The following is a 12,881-nucleotide window of genomic DNA, read 5'->3' on the forward strand; positions in this document are numbered from 1 at the left end:
TGTATTTATATTTAGTTTCTTATTTCCTAATTATTTTCTTTTTAATTATTATTTGTTGATTTATTTATTCATAATTAGATGGAATGGATAATATAATGTTAAATAATGATAGGATCATTTTACTCTATCCATAGCTGGATTGATCATTATGGCATCACGAACAGGATGGGGTCGATTTATCACAAATAAGATCAGTTATGAGTGTGCGTGTGTGTGCATGTGTGTGTGTGTGTGTGTGTGTGTATGTGTGGGAAGGGTAAACCCTACGGTATGGGGACAAAATGTCCCCACAAGGGACATTTTTTGGTCCCCATGAGGAAACAAGCTCATAAATCATACAGAATGAAGTTTTGTGAAACTCTAAAAGAGCAGACAGTTGTGTGTGATTGTTAGGGGGAGGGAATATGAGATACAGTTTGTACAGTATAAAAACCATTGTGTCTATGGAATGTCCCCAGAAAACATGGAAGCCCAACATGCGTGTGCACGTGTGATGTGCGTGTGTGTGTGTGTGCGTGTGTGTATGCGTGTGTGTGTGCGTGTGTGTGTGTATGCGTGTGTGTGCGTGTGTGTGTGTATGCGTGTGTGTGCGTGCGTGCGTGTGTGTGTGTTTGCGTGCGTGCGTGCGTGTGTGTGTGTGTGCGTGTGTGTACTTGTAAATCTATATTTGTGAGGACTGGTTTGAGTTGTAGACCAGCAGTGTGAGGACAAGGAGAGTAAAGTGAGCCGGTCCTCAATTCCAGAGACCCCTTTAAAGAGCTGTTTGAGGGTGAAGACTTGGTTTTAGGTTATAATTAGGTTTAGGGTCAGGGTTAGGGTCAGGCATGTAGTTCTGATGGGCTAGAGTCATTGCGTCAATGTATGTCCTCATAAAGATAGCTGCGCAAACGTGTGTGTGCGTGCGTGCGTGTGTGTGTGTGTGCTGCAAAGTACTAAGAGTCACTAATGTGCTGGAATGTGTGTGTTATCAGATGGTTTGCTACTGATTCTACACGCTAATAACACAGACAGGTGAAGTGTGTCATGAACTAATTAACATGTTAATCTGAGCAGTCAGCCCACACACACACATCTTCCATCTGGATGTGACTCACGTGTCTTCTCACAGATCGTTCTAATGTTCTCAGTCAGCATCATCATCACGTGTCAGAATGATTTATGATGTATGTACATTTACATTGTCTTCAGGTTTTTAAGAGTGTGTCTTTTGTGAGTAGCGCAGGAACACAACTCTGTGTAGCATGTGAGAATGGATTGGAGTAAGAGAAGAGTTTCTTCACTGTTCATGTGTGATGTGATGCTGACTCAGTTTCCTCTGTAAACGTCGGTCCTCACGGTTCCTCCAGAACACCGGCTCAGATCCTGTCGTCCCTCCAGCGATCAGTCCTGTACACATCACCCAGGCTCCTCTTTTCTGTCAGATTGAAGAAGATGGGACGGGTTTGCCTCTCTTTCCGCCCATGTGCCATCTGGTGATGCCTCCTAAACGACTGAAATTTCCCTCCATTTCTAAACCAGACCAACGTCAAGCACTGGCTGTTAAAACTCTTCTTTAGTTTCCAGAGCGATACACCCGATCTCTGTCAGAATGATGATGGAGGTTTGACCCGGAGGAAAAAGAGATGGCTCTCTTAAAGTCCCCGTGAACCGGAAGTTGCAAACGTTTTTATTTCCGTATTATGACACATTTCCAAGTGAAGGGGAATTTCAAAGGAGAAAAATAGTGGGTGTGGCTTGGGTTCACTGCAAATTGATTGGATGTGTAAAAACAGCTGTTGCATTGATTTCGAAATGGAACTGGCAGCAGTCTGACAGTTGAAGGGGAGGAGTTAACAGATGCTCCGCCCAAGCCTTTACGTCATTTGAGATGGATAGTCATTTCAGGGTGGAAGTTCATTCTAGCTAAAGATTATGAGGGTTCATGAATTTTAAAAAGGAAAATGACACACATTGATAAACTAAACGCTGCAATATTTCATGAAAAAATAAGAATTGTCAATTTGAATTTTCACTTTAAAGTTCAAGAGATTTGATGGAGTTCCCTGTTGTGTTTCTTTTAAGTTTCAACTTACCCAGATAGCACAATCCATCTGGTTTACGTCTATTTGACGTCTGCATTTACATCTGCAAGACATCTTAAATACATAGTTTGCTCATCTGCAATACGTCTCGGAGACGTCTGAACGTCTGTAATACGTCTGCTAAAGATCTGGAGATCTGCTGCTTAAAAACATCTGCTAAACATCTTAGAAAGAGCTGTTGTACCTCCATTCTAAATCATAAACATCTTACAGACATCTTCTAGATGTCTATATGATGTCTGACAGCAGACATCTCCGAGACGTATTGCAGATGAGCAAACGATGTATTGTAGATGTCTTGCAGATGTAAATGCAGACGTCAAATAGACGTAAACCAGATGTATGTGTGCTATCAGGGTAGTCTCAGATGTTTAAGAGAAATAAAAAAGGGACACGAGAGAGTGTAGTTGTGTGAACACATGAAGAGTCTGGAGGTGTAAAATCATCTGGATTTGCATAAATCTGAAATGTTTGAGTTGATATTGAGATCTTCAATCATATTGACTTTTGATCGCAGACGAGACAAATCTGAGCTCAGGTTGACACATTGTTGACGTCTCTTCTCAAACTCTCATGACAGACACATCTGTCACATTTCTGACTCTTTTTCTTCTCATGAGAAATATCTGAGACGCACAAGACTTCCACTCTCTATTTAATCTCATTGATGTCGAGGAGAAATAATTGAGATCTCAAACCCTGATAGCACACATACATCTGGTTTACGTCTATTTGACGTCTGCATTTACATCTGCAAGACATCTACAATACATAGTTTGCTCATCTGCAATACGTCTCGGAGATGTCTGCTGTCAGACATCATATAGACATCTAGAAGATGTCTGTAAGATGTTTATGATTTAGAATGGAAGTACAACAGCTCTTTCTAAGATGTTTAGCAGATGTTTTTAAGCAGCAGATCTCCAGATCTTTAGCAGACGTATTACAGACGTTCAGACGTCTCCGAGACGTATTGCAGATGAGCAAACTATGTATTAAAGATGTCTTACAGATGTAAATGCAGACGTCAAATAGACGTAAACCAGATGGATTGTGCTATCTGGGAATATTATCAGACTGAAATCCCTCAGGAATAACTTCACGTTCTATCATTTTTGTCTTCTGAAAGACCGCAGTGAAGATGAGAAGATCTGAAGAAAGAAAAGTCATGTGATGTGGACAAGCCTTCAGTTCTTTGTTCTGTCGGGCTGTGAAAGTACTTGAGCTATAAAGAGTGACTCGCTTTTGTGTCCAAACCGTTTGAGTGGCACTGCGGTCACAACATCAGCTCCCAAAATACATCTGCACGGAAAAACATGTTCACCATGACAACATGACTGATGATGTGGATGTAGATTTCATCTGGAGCTCAAGACCTTGGTCATTCTCATCATGTCCAGATGATTTCACCTCGACAATCTACATTCATTTACACCTCCAGACTCATCACGTGTTCACACAATTACACTCTCATTTCATTCTCCTTCTATGAAACACGCGTGTTGTGTAAAGCATTGGATAACGTGTATTAGATGTTATTTCACATTAGTTTGTGTGTGGAAGTTCAGGGCTGTTTCCAGTCTCTGCTTTACCCAGAATTCCAGCTGTTTTTTAGTCAGCTCTATTATTATTATTTTCTTTGCACCTGTTGATCTTCGGCTCCATGCGGGATCCCTCATGTTCTCATTTCCACTTGCATCAGCCCGCCAGCATTTTCCTTAAAAACAATTTGGTGTCTCCTGTGGGTTTAGAGAACACAACAAGGCAGCGAGTCGCATGCGTCCTCTGTGGCCCGATGCTCAATTATAGTTCATTTCTGTAACTATAAACAGCAGAATGTTACAGCAGTTCAAACGCAGCTGGAGACCAATCAGAAACATGCAAACCAGTCATGTGACTAGTGTCAAGCTTTTGAATCTGTGAAGGATGATGTGAAAAAAATTTTATCGAATTAAGAAGAACATTACGCTTGTTTCTGTTTATTTATATATTTATCCAGAATTAAGGTCTTTGCACATACAGTCCGAATTTTCCGTATGCATTTTTTCGTATTTGGTGCTCGTTTGTACGGTGTCTCTGAATTGTCAAAACGCCTCTCAATATGCTTGCTATGTGGATGCGAAAAATGCAGAAAATCGAACCCAGTCCGATATTTTTTATGATGGATGAAAATATAGGAGGCAGTGTGTAAATGTGATTGACACAACGTGAGGTTGTATTTATTTTTTAATGTGCGGAAATTTCGGACGCAAATTTCGGACACAATGTGTACTTTACTGGTTAAAAAAATTAATAACTTTGTTTGTTTGTTTGTTTCAGGTCACTTTCACTCATTAGTGGAAACTTATTTGCAGAGCACATTTAAAAGTAACCAGCGTATAAGATTATTCTTCCAAAATAAAAATAATCACCAAAACATTCAATTAAAAATGTACCAAACAAAGTCAACAAGCCGCTTTCATCATCCGATCATATTATTAAAAAATTATGAAACTAAACATTGTATAATTCATCACATTGAAAACATTGAAAGGTAAAGTTTTACATTGAAAGATTTTGTTTTTTACACATTAATTATTCTGTGTGTTGTACATTTTGTGGCGAATCTAGCAGCTCACACAGGACATCCATAATACACGTTCATTTCACTCTATTTTACTACCCTTATACACTACATGTTTGGACAAAAAAGTACACAAAGACATCTTCAGAAGAGACCACACATGTGTTGGTTGCTAAAAGATTTTATGAACTGCAAACATCTCAGTGTGTTGATGTATTTGTGTTGACGGGTGGATTAACAGGTTAACTTCTCTTTATAATAATCAAACCTCAGTGAGTGATCTGAAGCTCTTGACACTGTCAGCGGTGAGCGGGGAATCTCCAGACAAACTGAGAAGCGTTGAGGTCTATGAGCTGGAGGTGAAGGCAGGTTTGTAACTGATGTCTGTCGTAATGAATGGAGGGCCGTCCGCTGACAGCTCTTGTAACTTGACATCGTCTCCATTTAATTCAGTCTGTCATCCCCTGCTGAGATAACACACACAACTCCACTTCAGACTGTTCCTTCAGAAACTTCTGATGTTTTCTGTTCAAGCATGAATTTCTTTCTCTATGTTGCATGTTAGTTATAACGTAAGACCAGCATAAAGACACAGAACATAACATCATCACATGACCTCATCACACACAATACATTCACATACTGCATACTTAAGTAGGCGAAGTGTGGTAGGCTCTTACAACCACAACATCCTTCTGTCGACCCTCAAGACTATGGGTGTCTCTGGAGCGGCACTACGGTGGTTCAAGTCTTACCTCTCGGATAGGTCATTCAGAGTATCCTGAGGAGGTGAGGTCTCTGAGTCCCAGCATCTCAGTACAGGGGTAACCCAGGGCGCAGTTCTTGGACCGCTGCTCTTCTCCATATACACAACGTCCCCAGGTTCTGTCATTCGGAAACATGGCTTTTCCTATCACTGCTATGCAGATGACACACAGTTCCACCTGTCAGCCTAATGATCGGACGGTTTCTGAGCGCATCTTGGCATGCTTGAATGACATCTCACTCTGGATGAAGGACCATCACCTGCAGCTGAACCTTGCAAAAACTGAACTGCTGGTGATCCTGGCCGACCCAAAGAGTCAGCACAACCTTTCCATCCAGCTCAACTCATCAACCATTACTCCTTCCAGAACGGCCAGAAACCTGGGAGTGGTAATTGATGATCAGCTGAACTTCACAGATCATGTCGCCAGCACCACTCGGTCCTGTAGATTCATCCTCTACAATATTAGGAGTATAAGACCTTTCCGGTCTGAGCATGCTAAGCAAGGTCTTGTCCAGGCTCTTGTTCTGTCCAGACTGGACTATTGCGATGCTCTACTGGCTGGTCTTCCAGCTTGCACAACCAGACCTCTTCAGATGATCCAGAATGCAGCGTGATCTTCAACAAGCCGAAGAGAGCGCATGTCACTCCTCTCTTCACTAGGTTGCACTGGCTCTCAATACTCGCTCGCATCACATTCAAATCTCTGCTCTTGGCCTACATGACCACCACTGGTTCGGCACCCCATATCTTCACTCGCTAATTCAGACTTATGTACCCGCCCGATCCCTGCGCTCTGCAATGGAACACCGTCTTGTGGTGCCGTCCCACAAAGGGAAAAAATCACTCTCACGCACTTTCTCCGGATGTGTTCCACGACTCTGGAATGATCTCCCTCTTGCCACAAGATCAGCGGATTCTGTAGCTGTCTTTAAAAATCGGCTAAAAACACATCTCTTCCTTCAACATTTGACCCAACATCTGACCCATTAGTACAGTCTTCTAGTTCTTTTCTACTTTCCTAACTTCCCCCCAAAAAAACATTCTTAGCTTGGTTACTGTGATAGGTTGACTGAGACCAGTTTTACTGCACCTATATGTAACCGGGTCATGCTAGTTAATGCTAGAAACCTCTACTAAAACTAATTGATCCCAGAGGAGGGGTATGGGTTATCCGATCCTTTTTTAGTCGCTGGTAGAAATGTTATGCTGGCCCTTTAAGAGGTGATAATGAGCTGAGGAGTCTTGCTCTTGTGTTCTTCCGGTGAGCAGCGCGCTTGATCAGGCAGCTTGAACAGTGCTCGCGTGGTAAAGAAGGGATGCTTTTGATGAGCGTAAGTGACTCAATGTTATAAAATCAGTGTAAAATTCGAAGGCATTGTGTGTTAACTTGTGGTACCAGCATTAATATGCGGTTATTTTGCTGAATTAAGAGGGGAGGCAGTGTTTCATAAGGCCTTCGTGTGTGTTCCAGGAACCGCGAGACACATCGAGAGTGAGTGTTTTTAATTAGTTTATTTCTCTTTTAAGAAAACGTCTTGGTTGCGGATGTAACCTCAGTTCCCTGATGGAGGGAACGAGACGTTGTGTCGAGCCGAGAGATGGGGTTCGTCCCTGAGAACCAATCGCTTCCTACTTCTTAGAAAAGGCCAATGAAAATTGGCAAATGAAATTAGCATGCCGGACTCCGCCCACACGGATATCCGGGTATAAAAGGGAGACGGCGTGCCTCATTCATTCACCTTAGTTCTGAGAAGCCTGAGACCTCTCACGACTGCTGCAGTGGGCAGCACGTGTTGTGGCAAGAAGGACACAACATCTCGTTCCCTCCATCAGGGAACTGAGGTTACATCCGTAACCAAGACGTACCCTTTCTGTCAGTCTGTCGACGTTGTGTCGAGCCGACAGATGGGGTTCCTGTCAGTGTTGTGACAGGCCACAACACTGTGCCCTGTCACAATCTCTAGAGAAGCGACGGTGACTGGCCTGGGCGTGTCAGCCGTGAGCGCAACCGCGAAATTGTAACCTACCAGTGGGTAGGTAGGGGGTCCCAGAGCTTTACTTGAAAGGTGGGAAGGCCCCTGCCTTCGGCCTTACAGGTGGCAGCCTTGTTTCTCTAACAGCAAGAAGCCGCCTGGTACCGTAAGGCCACTGGGTAAGCGCTACTTCCTCAAGCGGGGGATGCGCTACAGAGACAGAGACCACTTCCTACCAGAGGGAGGAGTTCAGTGGAGATACCAACATGGTCTCACCGATGGGGGAGAACTCATGGGAGGAATGTGCGGACTGAAGGAGTTAACCGCGAGGTGGAGGTCCACCTAGGGAAGGTCATGGGTTACCAAGGTGGGAACCAGCATGAGGATACATCAGACGGAACCGCCCTGCTGGGGGGTTGCAACGTCTGGTAGCACTAAGTCCGGTTAGAGCTATGTTGTGGATAACTCAGTTGGTACCCGGCCTAAGGGGCAGGGCTGCTCTGCCCAGCCTGCCCGCAGAGGTGCTTGCTTAGTGATGATGGAGAGCCTGTTCTTCACCCAGTGGGGGAAGAAGGGAGGCTAGTTAGTACGCTGACCCCCTTAGGAGAAAGGGGGGGTACTGTCATAGGCGTTCACCTTACCGGCCGCCAGTCTTGCCTGATGCCTGCAAGACTCGAGCCGATACCGGTTTTACGCGGAGGCTGTAGGACCTCGCGAAGGTGATGGGTGTAGCCCAACCCGCAGCTCTGCAGATGTCTGCCAGAGAGGTGCCTCGAGCCAGTGCCCACGAGGAGGCTGTACTCCGTGTGGAGAGAGCTCTCACCCAGTGGGCATAGGCGATCTTAGGACAGGTACGCCATAGTGACGGCGTCCATGATCCAGTGCGCCAATCTCTGTTTGAGACAGCCCTCCCTGCTGATCTCCAAAACAGACAAAGAGCTGCTCAGAGCTCCTGTGGCTCTGCATGCGGTCCAAGCAGAGGTGCAATGCGTGTACTGGACACAACACGGATGGGGCCTGTAAGTTCACCACCTGGTGTAGGGGGAGTGGTGGGAACTTTGGGCAAGTAGCCGGGCCCGGGTCTCAGGATAGCGTGAGAATCACCGGGCCCGAGTTCTAGGCAATCTGTGGACACAGAGAATGCTTTTAGGTCCGCTACCCTCTTGAGCGCCATCCAGAGAGCCGTCTTCATCGGCTCACCATCAGCTCACCGTCTTCATCGGTGAGAAAGAGCGGCATCTCCGAGGGGCTCCAGGACCGCATCAAGGTCGCAAGAGGGTACGGAGCGTGGGTGAGGTGGGAGCCTTCCCGCACCCCTTAGGAACCAATTGATCAGGTTGTGTTGTCCTAGAGACTTACCAGCAACTGGGTCGTGATGAGCGCCAATAGCGGCTACATACACATTCAGTGTGGAAGGGGAGAGATTACTCTCGAGTCTCTGGAAGGACAGCACGTTCCCAATCGAGCAACTCCGCAGATCTTCTCTCGAGAAGAGCACCAGGATGAGAAGAGGCACCACTTACAGGCGTATAGCCGCCTAGTGGCCAGGGCCCTAGCCTGAGTGATGGTCCTAACCGCCGCAGGGGTAGGCCACTCAGGATCTCCTCATCTCGTCCAGGGGCCAGACATGGAGGTTCCAGAGGTCTGGCCTGGGATGCCAAGCAGGTCCTTCGCCAGGGGAATCGGCTGGGGGGGACTTGTCGTCAAGAGCATTAGCTCCGAGAACCAAGTCCGGTTGGGCCAGTATGGCGCAACTAGTACACTTGATGCTCCTCTTCCTTGACCTTACACAGGGTCTGTGCAGTGAGGCTCACTGGGGGGAAGGCATACTTCCGCTTGTCCCACGGCCAGCTGTGCGCTAGAGCATCCGTGCCGAGGGGGGCCTCGGACGGGAGTACCCAAGCGGGCAATGGGTGGTGTCCAGGGAGGCGAACAGGTCTACCTGAGCCCGCTCGAACTGTACCCAATGAGCTGGACTGCGCGGGGGTGGAGTCGCCACTCTCCGCGAGGCGTCAACCGACGAGAGAGCACATCGGCTGTCTGGTTCAGGTCGCCTGGGATATGTGTGGCTCGCAGGGATCTGCTCACCTGCGGACTCCACAGGAGGAGGCGTCGGGCGAGTCGTGTTAGCTGCCGTGAGCGAACGCCACCCTGGCGGTTGATATACGCTGTGGCAGTTGTGCTGTCCGCCGGACCAGCACGTGCTTGGCCTGCATGAGAGGTTATAGCCCCTTCAGTGCAAGATCGGGCGGCTTGAACAGTGCTCGAGTGGTAAAGAAGGGATGCTTTTGAAGAGCGTAAGTGACTCAATGTTATAAAATCAGTGTAAAATTCGAAGGCATTGTGTGTTAACTTGTGGTACCAGTATTAATATGCGGTTATTTTGCTGAATTAAGAGGGGAGACAGTGTTTCATAAGGCCCTCATGTGTGCTCCAGGAACCGCGAGACACATCGAAAGTGAATGTTTTTAATTAGTTTATTTATCTTTTAAGAAAACTGTTTGATGGTCATGTGTATGCATGTTCTGTGGGAATGTGTCACACATGCTGTGCTAGTGTTTGTGCACCAGCGTGAAGAAACAACAGTGAGTTGTTATTAATTCATTTGTATGGTGTTGTGTAAAATGTTTGTGTACAGTGTTACTGAAGCAATTATTAGTTAAATGGGGAATTCATGTTTAACATGTGCGTAATATATCGATCATTCTGAAGTGTTTAATATGTTGTGGAGATTTTACTTTCATGTATTTCTTATGGAATTGCAGCAGCTTAATTTGTTTTGTTTTGACACTCTTGTGTTTGTTTATTTTCCAGCAGGCTGCTACCATTGTCTATGTTAGCCGTACATTATTCGATTGTTGTAATCAACGCCCTCTCTCTAATTCCCAAATTGTACTGTAAGACACCACCCACTGGTCCAATGACGGTATCCAGAGGCGTGGCGAAGGCTTCACACGTGTTCTTGTCTTCCTTTGTTTAGTGAAACAGTATTGGCATGAAAGCACATTTCACTTAATTACCTCTAATTTATCTGACTCCAATTTAATAATATCTCGACTTCTCATTTAGCTTACATTTAACTTTTATCATTAATAATTGTGAAATTTGGACGGATGTCTGATTCCTCTGTTTTATTCTAAATTACACTCCTTCATCCGATTCTCAATGTCGCTTAGAGTCTCGCGCTGGCCGTTATACGCGGATCTCACGGTCACAAACTCGCCAGTCTTGGTCACTGCCAGAGGTCTCCAACCAACACTTCCTGAAACATTATTTGATCTAGTCCCCTTAGACTATTGACAACTTAATTAAAGTAATGATTTTTCCAACCAGAGGTCATGACCACTCCATAGAGATAAATAGACCAATCTTACTTCCTCTGACGGTAGCTTTATATAATCATGCCATAGTTTCCTATGTACACTTAGTTAGAATAATATTACAATAACCAGAGGTTTGAGACTTGCCTATTTAGATTGGCAGACACCTATGTGCTGTTTTAAACGGAAACGATAGCCCCTATGGTCTAATTACACTTAAACTAATGCCAAGCAGTTAGCCGGAGCTCTAGAATCTCAGCTGGCGTGCCCAATGCTCCACCTAATACAGGATTCTAGTCCGTCACTAACCTGAACGTAGATTTGCGGTAACAAAGGATATAGCGTGATCTACTAAAGTTTATAAACTCAGAACAATACAGAATGAATTCAAACATAACAATTTATTAGCCAGGTAAGGGAAGCATAATTCAAAATCCAATTCAAGGTTCAATTCAATAATCAGTGGCAATCAATATAATTCAATAACAAATAATAGAAAATGAAACACGTGTGTTGTGTGTTTCAGTGGAGGGTTTGTGTCAAGAGAGCCGCTGGTGTCTGTGATTGATGCAATGCCCTCAGGTTTTGTTTTCTAAAATGTGATCTTTATTAGTTTCACATATTAGTTCAGGTGTCACTCAGGAACCTCGGAGTCATATTTGATGAACAGCTGTCCTTCAATGATCACATTGCAAAGACAACGCGGTCACGCCGATATGCCTTATTCAACATTAGAAAGGTTAGACCCTATCTCACTGAGCATGCGGCACAACTCCTTGTCCAGGCCCTGGTAATCTCAAGGTTGGACTACTGCAATGCTCTCCTTGCTGGTCTTCCTGCAAAGGCTATAAAACCGCTCCAGCTGGTCCAGAACGCAGCAGCACGCCTCATCTTCCAACAGCCCAAAAGGGCTCATGTGACGGCCCTCTTCATCTCCCTCCACTGGCTACCGGTTGAAGCCCGTATCAGATTCAAGTCACTAATGCTCGCCTACAGGACTATCACTGGATCTGCACCGGCATACTTTCACACCCTCCTACACCCCATCAAGATCCCTGCGTTCAGCAAACCAGCGGCGTCTTATACTGCCTTCCCATAAGGCCAGTAAATTGCTTTCCCGCTCATTCTCCTTCACAACTCCTTCTTGGTGTAACATTCTTCCTAATTCGGTCTGGTCAACCACATCTCTCACAACATTCAAAAAACTACTTAAAACCCATCTCTTCTGTGAACACTTGACAGACAAATGAAGAAAAAAAAAATACTAACCCTCTCGCTTTCTCTCAACAGGTAGTGGTCTAGCTTTTGTTAAAACTAGCAACTTTGTATTGGCACCTATTGCATTGTTGCTCCTGTACTGTATGACATATCGCTTATTGCTCCTTATACTCTTTGTAAGTCGCTTTGGATAAAAGCGTCTGCTAAATGACTCAATGTAAATGTAAATGTAGTTGAGGTCGTAAGCTCTTACATAAATCACAGATGAGATCTCTGTAAAAGCTCAGTCATTTCTCTAGACGTCATTGAGATTCAATGGAGAGAAAATGGAAACTTTGGGAGAAATTACTTGAGAGAAAAAGAGTCATAAATGTGTCTGTCATCAGAGTTTGAGATGAGATGTCAATGATGTGTCAAACTGAGCTCAGATTGGTCAAGTCAAGTCAATATTATTGAAGATCTCATCAACTCCGTTCTGATCAATTCAAATGACATTCATAATTGTATTCCTCCTAAACAAGAGACTTAGTTGATATGCAACAAGCAGTGTCTGCTGAGCTATGAAAGAGCATCATTTGAGCGGTGACATTCTTTTCTGTTCTGAGCTGTGACATGTGATGTTTGGTTGAGGGTTTGAGGTTCTAATGGATATTGAAACCACAACATTTTTATTTCTTGTAACCAACAGAAGCTTGGGTTGCGTGAATTGTGAGGTGAAGTGTTTTGATTGGTGTTGCTTTATGTTTTCATGTCTTTGATCTGAGCTGTATTATGATGTTTTACCACCTTCATCAGTTGTGACAGAAATGGAAGATTTGATGTGTCACATGTTCACTCGGTTAGACAGGGGAGACATCTGATGTGTAGGGGGTGGGACATCTCAGATGATTGATTCTTCAAGAACACACACACACACACACACGCACACACACACACACACACACACACACACACGCA

This window comes from Triplophysa rosa, linkage group LG10, assembly GCF_024868665.1.
Source record: "Triplophysa rosa linkage group LG10, Trosa_1v2, whole genome shotgun sequence".
Lineage (NCBI taxonomy): Eukaryota > Metazoa > Chordata > Actinopteri > Cypriniformes > Nemacheilidae > Triplophysa > Triplophysa rosa.